Source organism: Grammomys surdaster, unplaced genomic scaffold (assembly GCF_004785775.1).
Source record: "Grammomys surdaster isolate TR1022 unplaced genomic scaffold, NIH_TR_1.0 198, whole genome shotgun sequence".
Taxonomy (NCBI): domain Eukaryota; kingdom Metazoa; phylum Chordata; class Mammalia; order Rodentia; family Muridae; genus Grammomys; species Grammomys surdaster.
The window spans coordinates 7849013-7861986 of NW_021604643.1; the positions used below are offsets into that span (position 1 = coordinate 7849013).

Sequence of the window (12974 nt, forward strand, 5' to 3'; positions counted from 1 at the left end):
CTCTCTCTCTCTCTCTCTCTCTCTCTCTCTCTCTCTCTCTCTCTCTCCCTTCTTGGCTGGTAAACTCTGATTCTCTCCATGCCACAGAAGTCTCGGTGATTTTCCTAGGGTCTTTATCATACCCTGATTTTCCTTGTTGTGTGTGCTCTACTGCTGTCTTATTCATACATGTGTGGTAAAAGGACACTAACAGCTGCATGGCGTCCCCATACCCTATCAATCAATGAGCCAAATGAGTGACTGCTGATTTGGATTTTCTCAAGAGCTTCTTAATCTTCCAAATAATCCATGACTGATAGAAAAGACTTGCAAACTAACTCACCAATTTTACTGATTCACACCAGCTAGAGGCACTATCCATTCTGTGGTGGTAAGGACTTCTATTTGGGTTTATTCAGTTTGACACTTGGTGAGTCCCTTTTGTCTCACACTTGAGCTAAAGAATTTGAATAGACTTGGAATGTCCAAGTTTGTGGTAAGTGGATGTAGAATGTTCAGATTGGATCTTTGAATCTTTGTCTGTACCACTTATGGTTATAAAATATTGGCATAGTTATCTATACCCTTTTGCCTCTTATTTTGGTGTAAAAAAATGAGTGCCTAATAATAATGTGTCTCTCTGGGGATTATAGGAACTGAATACGTGTACACATCAGTGCCTGTAAGCTCATGACAGCTCCAGACACATTATCTATCTATTACTAACAGGTAGATCTGGTCTATCATTAGTATTCACTGTCATGTCCATGTGGTGCATGTATAGATAGCCCTCTTTCTAACAAGTTGATGCATATCTGGTGCCAAACATTTAGGCAGCTTCTAACCATCTGCATAGTGGAAGCTGCCTCATTGGCTTGTTGAAAACCAACAGATTTGATTAATAAGAATGCAGTGAACTAAAAGGGACTTGAAGAGATTTGTAGGTTCAGTTTCTCAGGTTCCATGAAGCCAATCTGATGGTGGCCACAGGAGGGTCATGTGCACGCAGTTTGGGTCTGTGTCACTGCCTAGGATTGAAGGTGTAGAAAATATGCTAGATCTGATAGAATGCTATTGGCAGCCTGCCCATCTTCCTCTCCAGAAAGAGACATTATTATCTCAGAATACAGACAAATGTTCTCCATGGTGGGGAAGGATATATTTCTATTTCTATTTTTCTGACTTTTCCTCACCTAAAAAATTTTCAAATACTGAACAGTCACTTGGATGTAGAAAAAAGCAATTATCTGAAAAAAATGACTTAAACTTAATAAAACTACCTAATCTTAATAGCTAATTTCATGTTTTTGACATCAAAAATGAAAAAAGTGCTTTCTGATATTAAGGTTACCTTGTATTAAAAAATATGTTTATGTGTCTTCCAGAACAATTAGACCATACTCAATATTTAAACTGCTTTAAGTTATTATTAATCCTGAAATGTACCACTTTTTAGTTCTTGTAACTTGAACTTACTTGCTTACTTTGACTTTAAACCTTTTCATTTTCTCTTTCATAATTTTTACAGGAATTTTTGTACTTATCTAGTTATTTCCTAAGTAAACAGATGGAACTTGCATCAAATGTTAATCTAGGATTGACAATGGGGCTCAGGAGGGAATCATCTGTTCGGTATATGCAATGTCCTGGTTCAGTTCCCAGCAATACACACATACACACACATTCACACATACATGCACACACATATGAACACATGTACACATGTGCAGTTACTAATACATACATACATGCATGTACACCCATCCATGTACATACATATATACATAGGCAGTAACCCTCCATCAATAAATTCTTGCATTATTCTCTTCAGACTTCTTTGTCATATAACTTTGTTTAGGTTGCCCACTAATGATATTTAAAGTCATCACAGTTTCAACTTACCTTCCTTTGTAGCTCAATCCACCATTTTAAGTTTATTATATTCTTCTTCATTTACAAATCACAATATTCTCTACTTTCTGAGATTCTGTTATGGTTTCCATCTTTACAGGTTCATGTGTTTAAACATCCCGTATCTAGCTGATGGTGCTCTTTGGGGACATTGTGGAACCTTTGGGGTGGGACCTAGCTAGAGAAAGTGTGTCACTGGAGGGCAAGCTTTGAGGTTTATAGCCTGCCTCTCTTGGGATGTCTCTCTCTGCCTCTTCATTGCATTATACTCTTGCTACTCTAACCACGAGTTGTTCCACCTGCCCCACTGCTGTGCCTTTCCCATCAGGATGGACTATTTTCCTTAAAATCGTAAGCCAAAACTAAATTTTTCCTCTCTTAAGCATCTCTAAATCCTGTCACAATGACACGCAAAGTAATATGCAAAGTCCATTTGAAATTTTGATTGGAATTAATTTTAACAAACTGAATAGTCAAAAAGGCAAGTTTTTTGCATTCTTCCTTCAAATCATGGAATTATCATTTTTTAAAATTCAATATACCATTGCCACCATCTGTTTAGCTATTCTTAACTTTGTATTACAATGTGATGAATCTCCAGACCAGTTCTTCAAGCTTTCCCTTCCGTCCCAGTTCCCCCATCACATATTTTGAGAATATGTTCTATAAAGGAAGAAAATTCACTTTGGTCTCATCTTCAAATCATCTGTAGTGTCAGAGCCACTTTGTAACGGCCGTTTCTCTTGTAACGGCCGGTTCTGCTACTTTGTAAAGGCTGGCCGGTTCTGCTGCTCCGGTCTGCTGGTCAGGGTCTAGCAAGAGAGAGAGTGGGGACGGAGAAAGGGGGAAAAAGGGGTGAGAGACGCAAAAGATAGATATAAGACAGAGTTTGGTGGAGTCTCTTCAAGTCTCTTCTTTATTCTCCTCTCTTCTTCTATATTCTCCTCACTCCTTCCACCTTCTGACACCTCCCACCTTCTCAATAGAAAGGAAATCCTGGGTATTTATACCCTTTACCACATGACTTGCCCTCGTGGACAAGCTCAACTGAAGGCACTATGTCACGTGCCTTGTAGCCATGGATACCAGGAGCACCTTGCAGCTGGTGGCACTAAACAGTGTAACATGATGTTTATCAGAGTGTGCTGAAATATTGCAGGCTGTTGAAACAAGTCTCTTGTCAGGGTATATGGCTCGAGATGGCTGTAAAGATGATAGCCACTTTCGGCTAAGAGTCGGCTCCCAACACTGTAGGATATAGTGTATAGCATGCCAGATTTTGTGTATGACTTTAACAAACCACGTGATTTTCAAAGAAATAAATGTACTTCATATGCTACATCAAGGGAATTTGCCTACTGCTGATAGTTCTTTATGTTTTAAACTTACTTTCATTCATGTGCACATGTATGTGGCAGGGAGAGGGTATGTACACATACACATCCATACAAGTGCCTGTGTGGTCAGAAAAGGAAGGTTGGATTCTCACTGAAGCTGTAGTTACAGATGGCTATTGGGGGCTGGGAATTAAACTTGGGTCTTCTGCTGGAGTTGCCAGTGTCCTTAACAGATGAGACATCTCTCTAATCCCATAATTCTATCACCCAGTGTTATCTTTGTCTCCAAGCTTCTTCCAGTACTTTGTACCTGGCCCAGACATAGAATGATTCTGGGATTTGAAGGAAATAATCTCACATTGTAAGAAGTCACGCTTTCTTTGCTGTGTTAAAGGAAGATGGGTTGGTAGTTGCTAGAATCCTTCATGGCTGGATTCCCAACTCAGTACAGAATGTTGATTTTATATTTTAAATTGGTAAAACAGTGTAATATATTCTAATACTCTGCTTTTTGTAAATACTCTAACATTTTATTTCTAGCATATTGAGACAGAAAATCGAGGATTTAAAAAAAAGAAATTTTTCAGTAGGTCTCTGACTGTCTCATAGATTATATGGAATATGTACAGATGCCTTCTGGGGATTAGCAGCTGATGAGGGGAGATATGGGCATCTGCAATTCAAGGAATTTTACAGTAACTGAAGCAGAGAAGAGCAAATTTGCTTATTTGGAAAACTAAACATTGAATTCAAGTCACTGGGAAAGACTTTGTAAAAATGTACTCATGTTCAAATCAGAGAAAAAAGCTTCACAAAAAAAAATCTTTTGGGAAAATGTGAACATGAAAATTTCAACTCCGAAAATAATTCAACAATGTGCAAAGGTACAAATGTTGAGAACAAAGTAAAAATGAAACCAAGATTCACTCCATAAGATTTGGTTCTTACAAGAACAACTTAAGTGTGGGAAATTTATTACTATTCCACAAACAATTTAGACAAGGTTATGTAACATGACATGAATATTGAGTAACAATTTCAGTATCTGTTTCATATAGGTGAAATATTGCTGCCTTGGGATCAATAGTAGTAAGTAAAATGCTTTTTATCTCCAGTATATAGTAGCAAAATATATGAATAAAATCTGTATTACTTTAGGCATCATCGTGGCAGAATTTACAGGTAGCTTAAGAGAGGAAAAAATTAGTTTTGGCTCATGATTTTAAGGAAAATAGTCCATCCTGATGGGAAAGGCACAGCAGTGGGGCAGGTGGAACAACTCGTGGTTAGAATAGCAAAAGTATAATGCAGTCAAGAGGCAGAGAGAGACATCCCAAGAGAGGCAGGCTATAAACCTCAAAGCTTGCCCTCCAGTGACACACTTTCTCTAGCTAGGTCTCACCCCAAAGGTTCCACAATGTCCCCAAAGAGCACCATCAGCTAGATACAGGATGTTTAAACACATGAACCTGTAAAGACAGAAACCATAACAGAATCTCAGAAAATAGAAAATATTGTGATTTGTAAATGAAAACGAATATAGTAAACTTAAAATTAGTGGCCCTTGACTCTAAGTAGCAATTTATTTAGACATCTTACTAATCTATTATATGATGACAATAAAAACATTAATAATCCAATCAATGTAAAAGGAATGGAAATACACACTTATTTCTCTTTTCAACCAGAGAATAGATGTGAGCTCATATCCTTGACTTCAAGCTGGAGTACAGGGAAGTGTAGACGCAGTACAACCTCAGATGTTAGCACTGATTAAGAAGACAGGTGAGGCTTGTGGCTGGGGCAGACACCTCGTTGGTCTGCTCCTGTGAAGACACCATATCCTGAGACAATCTAAAGGAACCATTGCACTCAGAGCAGCAGGAAAGAACCCTCTCCCACTACCCTAAGCCCCAGAGCTACAACTGGGAGCAGGGGGAGTTCAGGATCCATCAGGCACCCAAACCCCACCCCTGCGGAATACCACTCCCCTTCCACTCCTCTCTTGGTCCTTGTGGCTGGGACAGACACCTAGCTAGTCTGCTCTGTGAAGACACCATACCCTGACACATCCTAGAAGAGATCCACTGTACCCAGAGCAGGGGACACTTAGATGGTCTGCTCCCATGGAGACACCATATCCTGAAACATCCTAGAGGAGCCACTGGACTCAAAGCAGCCGGAGCTCAGAATCACAGGATCACAGAGACATCTGAACCCTGAAGAGTTCTGACACAAGCAGGATAACTGGAATGACAGACTCCAGTCAGAGACATTGAGTTCAGGTAGCACTAGAGTTAACCAGATGGCAAAAGGCAAATGCAAGAACATAAGCAACAGAAACCAAAATTACTTGGCATCATCAGAACCCAGTTCTCCCACCATAGCAAGTCCTGGACAGCCCATTATACTAGAAAAGCAGGATTCAGAATTAAAATCACTTCTCATGATGATGATAGAGGACTTTAAGAAGGACATAAATAACTCCCTTAAAGAAGTACAGGAGAACACAGGTAAACAGGTAGAAACACTTAAAGAGGAAACACAAAAATCCCTTAAAGAATTGCAAGAAAACACAACCAAACAGGTGAAGGAATTAAACAAAACCATCCAGGATCTAAAAATGGAAGTAGAAACAATAAAGAAAACTCAAAAGGAGACTACCCTGGAGATAGAAAACCTACAAAAGAGATCAGGAGTCATAGATGCAAGCATCACCAACAGAATACAAGAGATAGAAGAGAGAATCTCATGTGCAGAAGATACCATATAAAACATTGCATAACTGTCAAGAAAAATGCAAAGTGAAAAAAGCTCCTAACCCAAACATCCAGGAAATCCAGGACACAATGAGAAGACCAAACCTAAGGATAATAGGTATAGATGAGAGTGAAGATTTCCAACTTAAAGGGCCAGTAAAACTAGCCCTTTATAGAGGAAAACTTCCCTAACTTAAAGAAAGAGATGTCCATGAATATACAAGAAGCCTTCAGAAATCCAAATAGAGTAGACCAGAAAAAAAAAATACTCTCACCCTACCTATTCAGTATAGTACTGGAAGTCCTAGCCAGAGCAATTGGACAACAAAAGGAAGTCAAAGGGATACAAATAGGAAAGGAAGAAATCAAAAATTTCACTATTTGCAGATGATATGATAGTATACTTAAATGACCCTGAAACTTCCACCAGAGAACTCCTAAACCTGATAAACAACTTCAGCAAAGTGGCTGGGTTTAAAATCAACTCAAAAAAATCAGTAGCCTTCCTCTACTGGAAGGATAAACAGGTCTCAGGAAGAAATTAGGAAAATGACACCCTTCACAATAGTCACAAATAATATAAAATATCTTGGAGTGAATCTAACCAAGCAAGTAAAAGATCTGTATGACAAGAACTTCAAGTCTCTGAAGAAAGAAATCAAAGATCTCAGAAGATGGAAAGATCTCCCATGCTGTGGATTGGCAGGATTAATTTAGTAAAATGGCCATCTTGCCAAAAGCAATCTACAGATTCAATGCAATACCCATCAAAATTCCAAATCAATTCTTCATAGAGATAGAAAGAGCAATTTGCAAATTCATTTGGAATAACAAAAAACTCAGGATAGCTCAACAATAAAAGAACTTCTGGGGTAATCACCATCCCTGACCTCAAGCTGTACTACAGAGCAATAGTGATAAAAAAATGCATGGTGTTGGATACAGAGACAGACAGGAAGATCAATGGAATAGAATTGAAGATTCAGAAATTAACCCACACTCCTATGGTCACTTGATCTTTGACAAAGGAGCTAAAACCATCCGGTGGAAAAAGAACAGCATTTTCAACAAACGGTGCTGGTTTAAACTGGAGGACAACATGTAGAAGAATGCAAATCGATCCATTCTTATCCCCTTGTACAAAGCTCAAGTCCAAGTGGATAAAGGACCTTCACATAAAACCAGATGCACTGAAACTGATAGAAGATAAAGTGGGAAAGACCCTCGAATACCTGGGAACAGGGGAAATTTCCTGAACAGAACACCAATGGCTTATGTTCTAAGATCAAGAATTGACAAATGGGACCTCGTAAAATTGCAAAGTTTCTGTAAGGCAAAGGACACTGTCAATAGGACAAAATGGCAACCAACAGATTGGGAAAATGTCCCGCAGGGTCGCGGGTGGTTTCGTAAGGCGCGGGTGGCGGCGTGAGGGGAGGGGGTGTCCCGTACACCACGACTCAACAAGAGAGGGCGGGGTGCAGAACGCTGGCTCGGAGACTGCCCAAGGCTGTCTGGAAAGCCTAGGCTGCAGCAGTGCAAGGCTCTGGCAGGAGCGAGCGAGAGCGCAGCTGTGAGCTAGGGCACAGCGCACTTTTCAGTCGCGCTGAGCAGGGCCTCTGTCCCAGCCTCCAAATGTGGGCAAGTGTTACCGGCTCTTTCGGTTCCCTCTTTGGGCAGCTCGGGAGTGTCCACAGAAGAAAAGTGTTATGGCGGCTCTTTTGGTTCGCTCTGCCTGAGGGGAGGAGAGGAGTGCTGTCGTCCTTTGAAATGCGGTGACTGGCAAGGGGAGCGGAAGCTAAGAGAGCCATATGGCTTCGAGAAAGTTCGAAGCAGCCTTCCATCCTACCAGTCTTCTTCAGACAAAAGGTTCCCAGGGCTTCAGGTCTTTCTACCAAGCTTTCTGGCTTTTCTCATAGCCCACTGCCCCACAGGAAAATATCTTTACAAGTCCTACATCCAATAGAGGGCTAATAGCCAATATATACAAAGAACTCAAGAAATTAGACTCCGGACAACAAAATAACCCTATTAAAAATGGGGTACAGGGCTAAACAAAGAATTCTCAACTGAGGAAACTCAAATAGTTGAAAAGCACCTTAAGAAATGTTCAACATCCTTAGTCATCAGGGAAATGCAAATCAAAACAACCCTGAGATTCCATCTCACACCAGTCAGAATGGCTAAGATTAAAAACTCAGGTGATAGTAGATGCTGGCGAGGATGTGGAGAAAGAGGAACACTCCTCCATTGTTGGTGGGATTGCAAGCTGGTACAACCACTCTGGAAATCAGTTTGTTGGTTCCTCACAAAATTGGACATAGCATTACCTGAGGACCCAGCTATACCACTCCTAGGCATATACCCAGAAGATGCTCGAACATATAACAAGGACATATGCTCCACTACATTCATAGCAGCCATATTTATATTAGCTAGAAGCTGGAAAGAACCCAGATGTCCTTCAACAGAGGAGTGGATATAAAAAATGTGATACATTTACACAATGGAGTATTACTCAGCTATTAAAAACAATGAATTTATGAAATTCTTAGGTAAATGGATGGAACTAGAAAATATCATCCTGAGTGAGGTAACCCAATCACAAAAGAACACACATGGTATTCACTCACTGATAAGTGGATATTAGCCCAAAAGCTTGAAATAGCCAAGATTCAACTCACAGACCACATGAAGCTCATAAAGAAGGAAGACCAAGTGTGGGTGCTTTAGTCCTTCTTAGAAGGAGTAACAAAATACTCAAGGGAGCAAATATGGAGGTGAAGTGTGGAACAGAAACTGAAAGAGGGACCGTCTGGAGACCATTCCACCTGGGTAGACATCCCATGTGCAATCACCAAAGGTAGACACTGATGTGAATGTCAGGAAGTGCATGCTGACAGGAGCCTGATATAGCTGTCTCCTTAGAGGTCTGCAAGAGTCTGACATATATAGAGGCAGATGCTCACATCTAACCACTGATCTAATCAAGGGGTTCCCAATGGAGGAGTTAGAGAGAAGACTGAAGGAGTTGAAAGGGTTTTTGGCCCCATGAGGAGAGCAACAATACCACCCAAACAGAACTCCCCAGGGTCTAAACCACCATCCTGGGAGCCTGGAAGGGACACATGACTCCAGCTGTATATGTAGGGGATGATGGCCTTGTCAGGCATTGGTGAGAGAGGAGATCTTTGGTCCCATGAAGGCTGGACACCGAGTGTGGGGGAATTCGAGGGTGGGGAGGTGGGAGTGAGGGTGTAGGTGGTGCCACGTCCTCATAGAAGCAGGAGGAGGGGGATGGCATAGCGGGTTCCTGGGCAGGGGGTGGGATGGGGGAAGGGGATAACATCTGAAATGTAAATATAATATCCAATAAAAAGTATTTCATTAAAAAAAGAAGAAGAAGAAGAAGAAGAAGAAGAAGAAGAAGAAGAAGAAGAAGAAGAAGAAGAAGACAAATGAGATCTGGGCTTGCAACTCCAGTTCTAACTTCCCTCAGCAAAATTCCTCCAATAATGTCTATTATCCTCTTCATGAGCTCTCCCTTCCATATTCATGCTGCTGGAAATGGGAGCCCATGCCAGAGGCATGTGAGTCCTAAGTCGAACCTCTATAGCTGTCTTGTTTACAGTTGTCCAGGAGCTTTACAGTAAGCCTTTATTTCATGAATATTTGGGGAAATGTACAATTTTCCATTCTGAGCACAAATGAGGTTCTGGAGTGTGTAGACCAGCTTTGATCAGAATGAAACTCTTGTATATTTCCACAATTTCTACTCTTTTGGGTTTAAGGAAATTAGAATTCTAGTGAAAGATAAACAACACAGATAAACTTTTTTCCAGTGTCCTTTCCTAGGTACTTGAAATCTCAAGTCTCCACAAAGGCTAAAAGGGAAATAGCTAAACTATTTTTTAATATATTTTTTAATTTTTATGTTTATGGTTGTTTGCCTGCATGTATGTCTATGGACCATTTTTGTGTCTGGTACCTGCAGATAGCAGAAAAGGTTATCAGATTCCCTAGGATTGGAGTTACAGATGGTTATGAGCTGCCCTCCAGGTGCTGAGAACTGAACCTAGATCCTCTGAAAATGCTCTTAACCACTAACACATTTGTTTTAGTCAGACTTTCTATTCCTGCACAAAACATCATGACCAAGAAGCAAGTTATGGAGGAAAGGATTTATTCAGCTTACATTTCTACATTGCTGTTCATCACCAAAGGAAGTCAGGACTGGAACGCAAGCATGTCAGGAAGCAGGAGATGATGCAGAGGCCATGGAGGGATGTTATTTACTGGCTTGCTTCCCCTGCTTGCTCAGCTTGCTTTCTCATAGAACTACCAGTCCAGAGATGGCACCGCCCACAATGGGCCCTCCCACCCATGAGCACTAATTGAGAAAATACCTTACAGCGGGATCTCATGAAGGCATTTCCTCAAGGGAGACTCCTTTCTCTGGTAACTCCAGCTTGTATCAAGTTGACACACAAAACCAGCCAGTATACCATCTTTCCAGCCCCTAAACTAAGATTTTCTCATGCTCCCACAAGTCCAGTTTCTTGTCAGTTTTATCAACAATTTCTACTTTTTAATTAGTAGCAAACAGCTTCTTAATACAGATTTGCTTTATTGAACAAGCTAAAAATGTACACAGGCAAGTAGAAGTTGCCAAAATCAGGATATAATCACCTCACCAACAGAAAACTTATGTCTGATTCCCGATTTCTAGTTGTATAAGACAGAAAGCAATAAATGACTCTAAACCAATCACATGACATCCCAGCTAACTAGACAGCACAGCCTTAAAATGGTAGATGATTAGTCATTTCTACTATTAATGTCTGTCTGTGTTGATGTTAGCAAAACCTGTTTATCTGTATGGTTAACAATACATTGAATAAACCTATAAATAAAAAAAGCAAAATAAGATTTCCAGAGATAAGAGAACAAGTTCAAAATGAGAACTAACTTGGAAAAAAAACAAATATTTGAAGTGATGAATATATTTAATGACACAATGAATGTATGTATCAGTACAGTACCCCATTAATATGTGCACCTTTGTTCTAACATCTTCTAAAATAACAAAAAATAAAGAAGTTGGCTGGAGAAACAGCTCAGTGGATAAAGTGCATGCAGGGAAATCATGAGAAGCCGAGTTAGATCCTTAGTATGCATATAAGAAACAAACATGGTTATCTATAAGCCCTGCACTGAGGACAGAGGCTGGAGACAGGCAGAGCAGGGAGCTTACTGGACAGTTTCTACCATTCTACAAATGGTAGAAACTGTGATCTCTGGCTTCAGTGAGAGACTTTGTCTCAACAAGTAACACAGGGAAAATGCTAGTGTCAGTCTCTGGTATCCATACATATATGTACAGACAAGCACTTCAGCACACATGTGTGAGCATATAAGAATGTAACACATACACATAAATAAATGAATGAATGAATGAATAAATAAATTTATTTTAAAAATATCTTCCAGTACTTACAGAAATCCCTTTTCTATACAAATTGGGGCACCTCCTGCCTCGTGGTCTTCTTAGTTTCTTTGCAGCATTGATGAGGACTGGTGTCTATGGCCATTGTACTTTTGGAAGTTTCAAGATGAAGTGTCACACTGTCACAACTAGGTAGTGAAATGATTGTTGGCTACTTTAGCTTATTGGTGGGTAGTTTATTTGATTTAGGGTTTGTTTTCTTTTTCTTTTTTTTTTTTTGTCACAACTGTATAATGACCTTCCACCTTCCTGGTTTTGTGCCCACCCTGCATTTATACTAGACATGAAAAACAACTGCACATTTATAATAAATTCTATAACTAGTAATACAAAGAGCCTCTTATTTAATCTCTTTAGGGAATCTTTGATTTCTTTGTTCCTCAGATTACAGATCAATGGGTTCAACATGGGGATCATAATAGTGTATAAGGGCAATGCCAACTTGTTTTGGCTCAGGTAATATCCCAACTTAGGATACATATAGACAAAGATACCTGAACTAAACAAAAGGGTCACTGTGGTTAGGTAAGAAGCACGGGTATTGGAGGCTTTTTATCTGCCTTCAGCTGATGTGATCTTAAGAATAGTAGCAATGATGTAACCATAAGATAACATGATAACCAAGACAGATGTGAGCCCAAAGATCACTGTTAGCATAAGATCCATGACTTAGAAAAGAAAGGTATCAGAGCAAGAGAGAGTGAGCAGCGGGTGCATATCACAGAAGAAATGGTTGCTATTTGGCCCACAGAAACTGGGCTGATGCAAGGCTCACAGTTAAATAAATGAGCCGAAGAATCCACTGATACAAGACTCTGCCACCATGTGCACACAGAGGGACTGGGACATGATGGCTATGGAGAGCAGGGAACTACAAATGGTAACCTACCAATCATAGACTGTATTTGCCAGAAGACAGCACTCTGCCAGTACCAAGCTTGAGAAGAAGTACTACATGGTGCAGCCCACAAAGAAGATGGATTTGTGCTTCCTGAAGAATTCTGAAAGCATCTTGTGGGTAATGGTAGAAACATAGCAAATATCCTGAAAGGTGAGGTCACTGAGGCATATGGAGATGGCTGTCCAGTTTGATGGGCATGATGAGGCTCCCATTCCAGGACAGTGTCATGAGATAGATGTCTAAGAATATTGAGACAAGGGCAACGGTGAGCTTTGGAAACTCTGAGACTCCCAATAGAATGAGCTTCACAACTGTGCTATTCTTTCCCCTCATAGGTGCATTGGCGTTCCCAGGTCCTGCTAACATGGAAGAGAATGGGACATAAATAAATTTTAAAACAAATGTAAAAGAATAAAGAAAAAAAAGAAAGAATGAAAGGGAGGAAGGAAGGAAGGAAGGAAGGAAGGAAGGAAGGAAAGAAGGAAGGAAGGAAAGAAGGAAGGAAGGAAGGAAGGAAGGAAGGAAGGAAGGAAGAAAGAAAGAAAGAAAGAAAGAAAGAAAGAAAGAAAGAAAGAAAGAAA

At 40.2% G+C, this 12974-nt stretch overlaps 1 pseudogene; it reads right to left on the minus strand.

Annotated features, from left to right (window-relative positions):
- Window positions 1-7634: 7634 nt before the first annotated feature.
- Window positions 7635-12974, minus strand: part of LOC114623417 — a 13609-nt pseudogene continuing 8269 nt past the window's right edge.